Source organism: Nelumbo lutea, chromosome 6 (genome assembly GCF_056320005.1).
Source record: "Nelumbo lutea isolate HS-2025 chromosome 6, American lotus-T2T, whole genome shotgun sequence".
Lineage (NCBI taxonomy): Eukaryota > Viridiplantae > Streptophyta > Magnoliopsida > Proteales > Nelumbonaceae > Nelumbo > Nelumbo lutea.
The window spans coordinates 9,508,773-9,521,758 of record NC_142689.1 but is presented as its reverse complement, the minus strand read 5'-3'; the positions used below and the strand labels follow the sequence as shown (position 1 = coordinate 9,521,758).

General features: G+C 34.5%; 1 long non-coding RNA gene across 1 annotated transcript; it reads right to left on the bottom strand.

Annotated features, from left to right (window-relative positions):
* Positions 1 to 2,394: 2,394 nt before the first annotated feature.
* Positions 2,395 to 11,336, bottom strand: LOC148847226 (uncharacterized). Its single transcript, XR_016101258.1, has 7 exons — positions 10,953 to 11,336; positions 10,067 to 10,319; positions 9,841 to 9,964; positions 7,736 to 7,802; positions 3,521 to 3,552; positions 3,221 to 3,410; positions 2,395 to 3,104 (listed from the first exon to the last, which is right to left on the bottom strand). It is a non-coding gene; the product is annotated as an uncharacterized LOC148847226 (long non-coding RNA).
* Positions 11,337 to 12,986: the final 1,650 nt, after the last annotated feature.

Sequence of the window (12,986 nt, the reverse complement as noted above, 5' to 3'; positions counted from 1 at the left end):
TCAGGAGAAAAAATTAACTTTACAAATGCAGGGGCTCAGTTCAGTAGAGGAAATCATAGAACAAAGGGAAAATAATCCACAAAATTCTCAGAATGAAACGCATGAAGATTCAAGAAAAATATCTGGGAGCCAAGTTATGTTTCCAAGGTAAACAAAACAATGACCATTGGGAAATTGTGGATAAAATGAACACTAGACTGGCTACTTGGGAGGCAAAATTGTTGTCACAAGCAGGGAGACCTACACTACAAGCCTTACCCACCTACTTAATGAACCACTCATTATTACAGAAAAAACAATTAAAGAAATAGAAAGAATCCAGAAGAGGTTCTGGTGGGAAGGAAACAACACAAACAAAAGTTTACACACAATCCCATGGCACCATATCTATAAAACCAAAAACTAGGAGGTAAGGGCTTCAAGAAAATTGAGGAATTCAACAAGGCTCTCTTCTCAAAACAGATATGGAGACTCTTCACAGCCATATCAGAACTCTGGGCCAAAATCATCAAACAAAAGTATATCAAATCCAAGTCTATCTTCAAGCTAACAAAAAAAACCAAAGGACACTTGGTGGTGGAAGAAAGTGGTAGTTTTACTGGACCAGCTAAAAGGGAATCTGTTTTGGCAACTAAAAGATGGAAAATCCATTCACCCACTTGACCCTTGGATTCCATCCATACGAAAAGGCTCAAACCTAACCTCCAAGACCAACTACATATAGAAAGGGTCAGTGAACTAAGGAGGAACCGAGAAGGGCATTGGAACCTCCCCCTACTACAAAAGCTATTTGAGGAAGAAACAATAAACCACATCATACAACTGAACAGAATTCCATCCACAGACCCAGACAAACTCCTATGGAAGAGTTCAAGAAAAGCAACATACAGTGTCAAAACAAGCTAAAAATTCTTTATAGATCAGCTACCATCCTCCTCAGGACCACATGAGAACTGGAATCTCAGCTGAAACAAAAGTGCCCTTCAGGTTTCAAATATTAATGTGGAAGGCATGGTGGGTGGAGTGAAAACCAGAGACAAACTTCTTTTTTTACAGGAAACAGAAAAACTCTGCCCTTTTTGTAATGCTGCTATGGTGGGTGGAGTGAAGACCAGAGACAAACTTCTTTTTTTACAGGAAACAGAAAAACTCTGCCCTTTTTGTAATGCTGCTATAGAATCATGGCAGCATCTCTTCTTTCAGTGTTTCTCTGTGAGGGCCATCTGCCTTACATCCCAAAGTGGAATTAATCACGAGGAAGTAAATAACAAACAGCTGAGTTAGTTTCTCACTGATTGGATAACAGCAAAGTTAAAAAGCTTACCACCAAACCTCAAACAGAGGTATATTGCCAAACTTTCATCATTTTCAGACTCATGGGACATGAGCAATGTAAAGATCCATCAACAACACATACTTGATCCCATACAACTGCTAGAGAAAGCTGATTCAAACATAGAATGTAGAACCCATTGACAACTTAAACAAGCGGCAGAAAATGCCTGGGGAGACTCTCAACAGAGAACAGATGTCTATGTTTATGTTGATGGCTCATACAGCCCAGCAAAGGGAACAGTGGGGACAGGTATCGTCTTACAAAATAATTATCAATCTGTGATTTCAACAGATAGTTGAAGGATCAGAACTGCTTCAAGTCTTCAAGCTGAATGATAGGCATTAATCCATGGACTGGAAAAAGCACTCTCAATGAAAATTAAACCTGCAACTCTTTTGTCTGATGCCCAAAGTATTGTAAATAGCATCAATAGAAAAGAAGAATGCACTGACTGGCAAGTGATTCACCTCAAGTATGTTTGTAGGACTCTTAATACAACTGCCCATGAGCTAGCATATAATGCCTGTAAATATAATATAGTTATCCAAAAAGAGGGCGGTAGTATCTCAGCATGTACAGAAGGTTTTACTTAAGCAATGCAGTTTCGTTCTTTTGAAAAAAAAATGTCCTTTAAGGACATTTGATAAAAAAATGACAGAAATCATGACTGATGCTTTGTATGTAGAGAAAATTTTGGATTCCATTAAATTAGGTAGGGGTTGGGTTTGTCCATAGCATTTTATACACTGGTTTAGCTTGGGCATTCAGACCAGGCCAATTCGAACTTTGAAAAAAATCTCAACCCAAGCATACTCAAATTGCACATTTACACCCGTAGTTATAGGTACAATAACTTTATCAAAGTGGATGTTAAAGCCACATCATTCATTATTAAAAAAAATGTCACCAAAACAAGGAGGTGTGGCCTTTGTCGTTAACTCCTTATCATCCATCTTAAAGTAATTGTACCAGGACTGAATTTTTTTTTCCTGTAAGCATATCAACAACTAAATAAAACATAAAAAGTGCAGGGTTTAATTTTCCGATACACAGAGGTGTAAAACAGAAACTTTTTTTTTTTTTTTGATAATACTGGAAGGGGCTACACAAGACGGGGGGTAGCACGTCCCCGCGGATCATTAGACACAATACTAAGATCATAAGGAAGATCTCTTGGATTGAAGGTTGAAGAGGCATCCCCAAACTTTTGCGCTTCACGGGCTAACCAGTCAGAGAACAACCTTGTTATCTTCTTGATTCCTTCTTAGTGTAATTCAGAGCACAGAGAAGCCTCATGTAATCCTCTGTATTTGCATCATATACAAGTCCAGGGTCAGAGCGCCTTGTTAGGATTAAGGTTACCCGCTTCCTGTGGCTAGAGGACTGGTGGGTTGCTCATCATCTAAGAGTTCTGTGATGGGTTTGAGAGTGGTATCGAGTGAATCTGCTGTGGTCATCATGGCAGATAGAATGGCCATTGGGCTCCATTCAGGATGGACTGCTTTCAGAAGTGCTGCCACTCCCACCACATGAGGACAGGCCATGGAGGTTCCGTATATCATGTTGAAATTGCTAAACAACTTTGTTGATCCTTCGTTCACCACAGGACATACTGGAAGGTCAAGATGCAAGAACAAAGGAGCCGGGGGCTTTGAGGTCTGGGGCTTTAGAACATGGGGGCAAATTGCAGACAATCCTCTAGAGCTGTAAAAGGCAACCCTGGGTGCTGGCTTTGTTCCAATACATGTATTGGGAAATTTCAGAGTTTCTGTTGGATCATAGCTTTCATTCAGGTACTTCAGGATTGCTTGACCTTCCTGGTGTCCCACAAGAATGGCTGGAAATGAAAAGTGGAGGACCGGAGGTAAGGTTCTATGTAATTACCTGTGTATAAGAAGATAGCTCCAGCTACTCCTGCATTGCGAACATTGGGGATTTGTAGATCAATGCTGTAATCTCCTATAAATTTACTGTTATAGCTACTCGTGAATTCGCACACGACAATCTTGCAACCAACATTACTCAAATCCCATGTACACTCAGGTCAGCGATGAACCTCCATACAAAGATGCACCTGCAATTGAACCACCATAGCCATTGTACTGCTTGATATCAATCTGCATGGAACAATCTCTGGTGAACTGCTCACAATTAGCTGTCCTGTGTTGATAAATTCATCCTTACCAGAAATTGTGGAACATTTACAGACAATGAACCTGATAAGTAAATGTGCAACTTAATCAGCATTCTTCATGGAAAACTTGAAGGACAAACATTGTTTGTTTAATTAACAGTCATAATTATCCCAATGCATTGATTAGCTAGATCATAAACAAAAAAATTATCTCTTAGAACAAGGTCTGCAGAGAAAAAAAATATTAGTTTTCTTCTCTTTAGTCAGGCTTACCAACTCATAGCTTTAATAACACATGTACTAATTGAGGCAAATATACATAGAAGATTACTGGTGTTGACATTGCATTCACATCAATCAAAATGTGGTTGCCAATTTCATGATTTTGTTTCAGACAACAGAACTGCTATGCAACAGTTTGAGATTTCATAAAAATGAAAGGAAGCATTTCCAATGTCTTAAAGTAGAAAGGTTTTAGAGAATCTGAAACAATGTAGGAAGTCTATTGATGATTAAAAAATGTAGGAAGTTTAATGATAAAAACAAGTTCTTATATATGTTAACAAAATGTTAGCAGAATTAGCTAAACCTCAGAATGGGATTTCAGTCAAATGTTATCCTGATATAACTTGATTAGTTGTTGCAGATTATCTTTTATCTCTAGATAAAATGAGCAATCTCTTATATTGTAAGGACCAATCATAATCGTATCTCAAACTTAAAATAGACAATAGTTGGGATTTCCCTGCAAACAATGTAGAGAGTGCACATATCTAAAAAGGACATTGTCCAATGGTGGCCCCTGCTATCTAGGGTCTTGGGTGGGGTAGAAAAATAGTCCTAACCCCTAACCTTTGGCACTTTCTTTTGAACAAAGTGGCTGCCCTCACTCTCACGATATGAGAGCACATATCTCTCATCCAGAAATAGTGTTCAAGGAACTTTTCAAGCAGTTTACTTCTATCCAACCCATGCCTAAGACTTCATTGTGAAGAGTTGTTTATTAGATATGGTTGTTGCATAACTTATACCCACATTCTGAAGGTTTTGGAAACTAAGTTTCTATGTAGTGGATAAATAGTGGAGATGCCTTTAAATGTTTTCTACATTGCAAATGCATTTATGAAATTCTTCTTTGTCATTTCTCTCTATTGGATATAGTATCATGCCATGATTTATTGCATTGTATTTAGGAGTTTGTGTACACACTACACATATTACATTTGAAAATGAGTTTAACAATGACATTTCATGTAACGAAGAAAGTGAAGAATTTCCAACAAACACAAATCATGAAATACAAAGTTAGGAAAAACAATAACTATACTTCACATTTACACAGCCTTCAAGACCAAAAAACCAAGAGATCAATGGTAGGTGACACAAAAAGAGCTAGGGGTAGACCAAAAAGGACATGGGTAAAAAGTGGTAAGAAATGATTTAGGCACTATAATATTTAACTGTGGATATGAATTTATATTGAATGGATTGGCAAAACAGGATTCATCTAGCCAACCCCATATAGCTAGTAGGATAAGGCATGGATGATAATGATGATGACATATTAGGGATGATTGTTTATGACCTGGCCCAACTTGCAAATTTCTAGGCCCAGGCAACTACATTTCTCCCTGACCTAGCCTAGCCCAGACCCGCATTAACCCTGCAAAATATGTAGACCTATGATGCTTAGCTATATCAGGATAAACATGATATTAGTTGTGATATCAGAATGGACTTTCAGCCCGCAGCCATTAATTGTATCCTCAGAATGGACTTTCAGTCAAATTTTTATTCCAATATAACTGATGTGATGGCAGATCTGTAGATTTAGAATTGTCTTGAGAAATCCTACAACTTGTTTGTGATGTTTGGGCACACATGAGACTCCAACATCTTAGTATTAATAAAAAAATAAAATATAATAATAATAATAAGATATTAGTAAAAAACAATAATATATTAATAATAAAATATTAATACACTATTAACAAAATATTAGTACAATAACAATAAAATAGTAGTAGCAAAACAAAATATTAATAAATTAATAACAACAAAAAGATATTAATTATGAATATAATAATAAATAATGATAAAATAATAATAATAAAACATTAATAATTAAATAATAAAATATTATAAAAGTAATAATAAGATAATAATAATAATAATAACAAGAGTACATTAATAATTAAAATAACAATAAAACATTGGTAAAATATTTATAAAATAATAATACTATAATAAAATTTTAATAAATTAATAATATAAAAGCAAGGATATTATTTTATTAAATAATAATTGTAATAATACTTAATTACAAATAAAATGTTAATATATTATAATTAAAGTAATAATAAAATACTAACATATTAGTTATTAAATAATAATAAATTAACTTTAAAATAATAAACAAAAATAATAGCATATTAATAAACTAAAGATAAATAAATAATAAAATATAATAAATCATAATTTTTTAATTAAAATATTCATAAATTAATGATCATACTAAGATATTAGTTATTAAAAACTAATAAAATAATAATAACAATATACTAATAAAATAATAAATTTATGTTCATAAAATAATAATAAATACTAAGGTATTGATGCCTAATGTGTGCCCAAACATCATAGACAAATTGTATGATTTCTTAAGACAATTTTAAATCTACAGATCTACAACCGCATCAGTTATATCGAGATAAAAATTTAACTGAAAGTCCATTCTGAGGTTATAATTATCGGTTGCAGTATGAAAGTCCATTATGAGGTTACAACGAATATCAACCCGATATAGCCAAACATCACGGATTTGCATTTTTTGCATACTTAATGTGGATCCGAGTTGGGGCAGGCTTGGAAGAAATGTGGCTGCCTAGGCCTAGAAATTTGCAAGTCATGCAAGCCGGGCTAGGTCATAAACAATTATCCCTAATATGTCATCATCATTAACGTTTATGCCTTATCCTAGCTATATGGGGTTGGCTACATGAATCCTGTTTTGCCAATCCATTCAATTTAAAGCCATATCCACTGTTAAATTATTAGTGCCTAAATCATTTCATACTACTTCTACCCATGTCCTTTTTGGTCCACCCCTAGCTCTTCTTGTATCACCCGTCATTAATCTCTTTAATTTAGGTCTTGGAGGCTATGTCTATGTGAAGTATAACAGAGTTTTTGTTTTTCCTAATTTTGTATTTCATGATTTGGGGTTTTGTTGGTAATTCTCCACTTTCTTAGCTATACATAAAATGTCATTATTAAACTCATTTTCAAATGTAATCTGTGTACTGTGTACACAAACTCCTAAATACACTACAATAAATCAAGGCATGATACCATATCCAATAGAGAGGAAAAGCAAAGAAGAATTTCTTAAATGCATTTGCAATATAGAAAACATTTAAAGGTATCTCCACTATTTATACACTGCATAGAATCTTAGTTGCCAAAACCATCAGAAAGTGGGCATAAGTTATGCAACAACCATATCTGATAAACAACTTTCTACAATGAAGTGTTAGGCATGGGTTGGATAGAAGCAAACTGCTTGAAAAGTTCCCTGAATACTATTTCTGGATGAGAAATATGTGAACTCTCATATCGGGAGAGTGAGAGTAGCCTCGTTGTGCAAAAGAAAATACCAAAGGTTAGGAGTTAGGACTGTCCAATCTACCCCTTCCAAGACCCTAGATAGTAGGGGCCACCATTGGATAATGGCCTTTTTAGATATGTGCACTTTGTACATTGTTTGTAGGGAAATCCCAACTACTCTATCTTAGATAGTTTGAGATGCAATTATGCAATTCACAACAATTGGTCCTTACAATATCATAAAATATAGTCCATGAGAGCAGTACCGAATGTTAACATATATAAGAACTTCCTTATTTTGTAAGATATGTTTAATTTTTAGTTTTACACGCCATCAAGAATAATAATTTAATGGGAGATTTACTTGAAGCAGAATAGTACTTTCATGTGTACATCGTAGTTATCTATAAAACCTTTTTTATTATGAACTTTATGAAAAAGATACAGATACATACATGTCTAGGCATGTATACAAATATATACATAATATATTTACAAATAATACATCTAAATATAAACATATGCTTATAATGTATGTTAGAAACCACAAGGATACCTACACATGACATAAATGCAAAGGCTAGCATCCAACCAGTACTCATTCACTGCATTTTGGACTAGAGCATACAATGGAGAAACATTTAAGTCAGAATTCAAACCTCCTAAAATGGTCATCCCTTGGTCCTGAACTCTTTGGAAGCCAATGCACCACAATTCTGCCCCATCCTGGGAGAAAAGTTAAAAATTTGAATTAAAACCTTTTGGTGTTATATTAGCAATACTTCATTCACTCAACTAACCAAAAAAACGAAAAAGAATAAAGAATAAAACCATCCCTTAAGTACATAATGTGTATTTTTCATAAAAATCAGAAGTTAAAAGCTTACAACATCACCCTGTTTTATGAGGTATGGAACTTAAGATCATGGATGCACTACCAACAAAGTTTAAGCTGACAGTAGGGAATATCCCATCAACGCTGAATGCAATGGACATGTGCATTCCAAATATTAAGTTAAGGATCTAATGGAAGAAATGAACTTCAGAGAGTAAGAATATAATTTATTTCATCATTTCCCTTCCCCAACAACGAAAACTAAGTAGTCGGTAAATTAACTTCAATCTTTTACAAATAAAAGGTGTGGGTTTATAATCCTTTACATAGCCTGCTACAAAGTGTTTCACATCAATTAAATTGTTAAAAAATTATGTTCCTGTAACTTATAGCATTGACAAATGGATCATATGCTTCTGCTGCAAGGTATGCGAAAGTTGTTCCAAAATCAATTATGGTTCCTTCATTGCTTGAAGTAGCAAACACTGCTGGATCAATGGGAAGAATTTTCCAATTGACAGCTTTGAGACAAAAGGGAATCAAACCCAATGCAGAATCAAAATTAAAATGAATCAAATTTGAGTTTTCTTATGCACATAAACAATAGTAGCGATGAAATTGAAAAGGAGATGATTGTCTATAATAACAAACTTGTCTAACATTGGATGTTTAGCACACAAGGATTGTTATCTACGATAGGATACCTCATGCAGAATAAAAGATGTATGAATGCTTAAAGATAAACTGGTGCTTAGACAGGAAGAGATGATATGGCATGTTTTGGGAAAGAAATGAATGAGTGAATGACAAATAGATATGTGGACCAAAGAACATATATGATGGCACAAATGACCACTGTTAAGCACCTAGGGGAGAGACATCAAAGTTATTAATTATAATCAGACTTCAACAAAGTCTGGTACTCAGCCCTTCTTTGATCAAGTAGTCATGGATGGATGATTAAATATGTCAAAGAAAAAATTACATGGATTGACAAAACTAGAGTGAATATATAACTACTGTGAGAGTAGTGTAATATTAGTACTGGAGACCAAGATATGGCTCTATAATTTCTTTTGTTACCTTGGATCAATAATTCATAACAAGGGAGAGATTGAGGAGGATATTTTCCATAGAACTAGTTCATCCAAAATGCTAAGTGATTGGGGAGTACCACTCAGGCATGGAAGTAAATATGAATGTTGAAATGGTTAAATGGTAAAACTAGAAAAGATAGGATTAGAAATGAACATACTCATGGAATCTAGGAGTAGCTTCAATAAGTGAAAAAATGATGGGAAAGTCGAGATGGTGAACAAAAACTTGTTAGAGACAACTGAACAAATTTAAGGAAGAAAACAAGCCTTAACCAAACTAATATAAAGGTCCATATGATAAATGCAAAGCTATGATATAAATGAAAAGAATCAATGGAAGCAAACAAGTTTTAACCATATAGTTCTATAGGTAAGTAAAGATCATTGATTACTAGGGTTCTAATTTCTTTTCTCTCCTTGAAGCATAGACTTCCAAAGGAAGTGTTAGTGGACAAGCTCCATATTTTTAAGAATCAAAACAAATATCTGTTTATCTGATTATCAACATCCAACCACTAAAATTTATAAATGTGTTCGAGAATAAAGAAAAATGTCCTTTACAGATAAAAAGGAAAAAAATGCATGTATTTCCAATATGTCCATTCACAACTTTTTATGGTACTAATAATCCAGAAACAAACTTTAGATCAGAAAGGAGACTGTGATGGCTAGGCTACATGAAAAGAAAAAATGGCAAATAAAAGATAATAGCTCCAAGAGAGGACTATTGATTTGGAACAAGAGAACTGTAGACAATATTTGGCTCCACAATCCCCCCAAAAACCAATATACCTCCAACACTATTAGCTCCTATCAAGCAATGAGAAAACACCTTTGGTGCAACTCCTCATGAGAACAGTTGTGAAATGACAGACAGTTCATGCTGCCCAAACCAAAAAATCCCATCAATGGCTCTATCTGGCTTGGTCAAGTCTCCGGACTGATAGTTGCTACATCTGTCTCAAGAACAAACCTCTATCATGTGAGTTCCAAGAAACATAATATTATCCCCACCACCCAAGTCATACAAAAGAGCATATCTTATACATAATGCCTACTAAAAATCATGGTTGCCGAAGAGTTTGCAACCAAAGATTTTCCGAGAATTGTGTCAAAGAATAACATATCTTGTACAATAATAACCCGATGTGTCCCACTTCCATAATCATACTGAAAGGAGTAACCACACTGGGAATCCTGAGCACTGCAGCCACCATCTAAAGTTTGAACCGCCAAATTACATATTTCATCTGAACAAGATACTAGAGAAGCGGTGAATGAGGCAGCAGCATCCAAGAAATTAAATGCGATCTGCAAAAATGTAACAGTCTTGGTAAGGATTTCATCTGCAAAAATGTCAAAGGAAGTGAAAGAAGAGGAAGCAGGCATTGCAGGTGACCCACAAGACATCACTTCTCAAAAAAAATTTGAACATAGAATTCTTTTGGAGTCCCCAATTTCACTCTCGTAAAATAGAGTCTGGTTCAAAGAAAAAGAAATGTGTCAAAACCATTACAATAAATCCCCACCCAGTAGAGTTTTAAAGAGATCAAAAGCCGAAGAAGATAAACAAATAGAGAAAAAGAATCAGCATCTTCGAAACCCCATCTATGAACTACATCAAAAGCATCAAAAGAGAAAGGACGGTATAGACCCACGTAGATGTCAATTTGCAAACTAGAGAAGCTCAAAACAATAATAATCATCAAATCCAGAACCTACTAAACAAAGAAGAGGAAAACGGTAAAGAAGTAAATAATATCAAAAGCCCATCAATATAAATTATAAAATAACGAGTAGGCAAAAGAAGAACAGAAAGAAATTCTAACTCCGTGAACAGAAACGAATTCAAGAAACAAAACTCGGACGCCAAACGCCATCCGCAATTGAACCCAGAGCTTAAAATCAACCACGGACCAGAAAAACAAAAACAGAAAAAATTACCCGACGGTGTAAGGATCGTAGGTACTCTCCACGGGAAAATCAATCCCACCCTGCAAGATTCGGCGGTGCCTTAGCTGTCACGAGCTCGAAACTCACTCGGCTCAACTCTCTGGTCCACCGGAAAGGCTTTTTCGAGCTTCGGAAATCCACACTACATCACCGCCGGCAGGAGGACAGCGCCCAAACCAAGATCAGAAACCCGGCATTTCGTTTTGATTTGCTTTTCACCCTTTCCCGACAACAACAAAAAAACAAACGGATCTAATATTATAAAGTATAAACCCGTGCAATTCAGAGGCGAAGATCAAGGTGTATGTGCTTTTTTGTATCACTGAAAGTTCAGAAGAACAGAGTGTGCGTGAGAGAGGCAGAGAGAGAAAGAAAGAAAAGCAGAGAGAGAAATCAAGAAGAGAAAATAAAAAGACGTTTGACGAGACGAAACCTTGACAACGGCCACCAACGGACAGAGGATTCAAAATCAGATTACGTTTCTGTAATTTCTTCCTTTACTTCCACCTTCTAAAGCTTCTAAACTACAATGAGTGCGTACAACGCACTCCTCAGTCCCCACACTGGCCCAGTTGGATACACGGAATCATTCTTTCTTCGAATCCAACGGTTGGTATTCTCGTGCTTTAAGTTCAAATCCAACGGTTGATAATCTCGTGCTCAAATGATAGTTGTCTGACCACGCACGTAGCCCTGCATCTGTAACTGTAAAAACGACCGACAGGCTTACAACACTTCCGGGTTATGGCACCTTACATCTTAATAATATGGCCTATGTATATATGTATTAATAATAGAGTCAAACCGAACCGAAAAATTGAATAAAAAATTCAGTTAATCGAACCAGGCGGTTCAATTTTGGTTTGATAGTTTTGAAAAAAAAAACGAAGGTATCAGTTCAGTTTTGGTTAGTCAATATAGAAAACTGACAATTAACTGACTGATGTATTTATGTATATTATAAACATTTTATATTTTCTATATATTATAAGTCAATAAATAGACATTAATATATAATATATAATATATTATTTAAAATATAATATTATATATACATATATATTTCTAGTTTTTTATTATATATTTATATATATTTTTTATAATATATATTCATATACTCCAACAGCTTCATTGAAATCACCAATAATAAATATTGGATCAGCAATATTAATTAATCAGCTATACATATTCATCCAAAATTTATTCCTTACGTATGAGCTCGCCATATAAAAAACAACAACCCAAGGCAAAAAATCCGTAACATTATGAATTTTAAAAACAGTAAAATTTTGATTGGAACAAACAACCGAAACCTGAAAACCATCTTTCTAAAAGACAATAACTAATCCTCCAGTACGGATGTAAACGGATCAAATTCGAATCAAATCGAGTAATATATGAATTTGAATCCGATTAAATATTCGAATATTCGATTCGATTCAAAATCGACTAATTAATTATTTTAGTTAATTAATAAATATATAAAATAAATATTTTATTTATATAAAATATATAAATATATAAACTATTTATATAATTTAATTATATTATAAGACATTTAAATGTTTTATATATTATATATAAGAATTAAATAATCGGCTGAATTTGGATATTTATCGAATCGAATCAAGTCATATCCAAATTCGAATCCGATTAATTATTCGGTATGAATAGGATATATCCGAATTTGATTCAATTATGTCAAATCTCATATTCGAAATTGGATTTTCAAATAATGTTGACACCCCTAGCCACCAAACAATCCTATTCGGAGAACTATTACGGAATTAGGGAGGTGCAAAATAGAAGCCATGTGAGTGGCCTTAATATAAGGAATCTTCATTTTGCACAAAAAAAATTAGGATGATATTGTGAAATAAAATTCTTCCAACCTCCAAGTTCAAATCAGCCCCACACAATGACCCACAGCACATCCCCACCATGTATTGGGAACATCTCCCAATGATAGTTCCAAAAATGATGATGTTATCATCGGGAGATGTTCCCAATACACAACAGGGATGT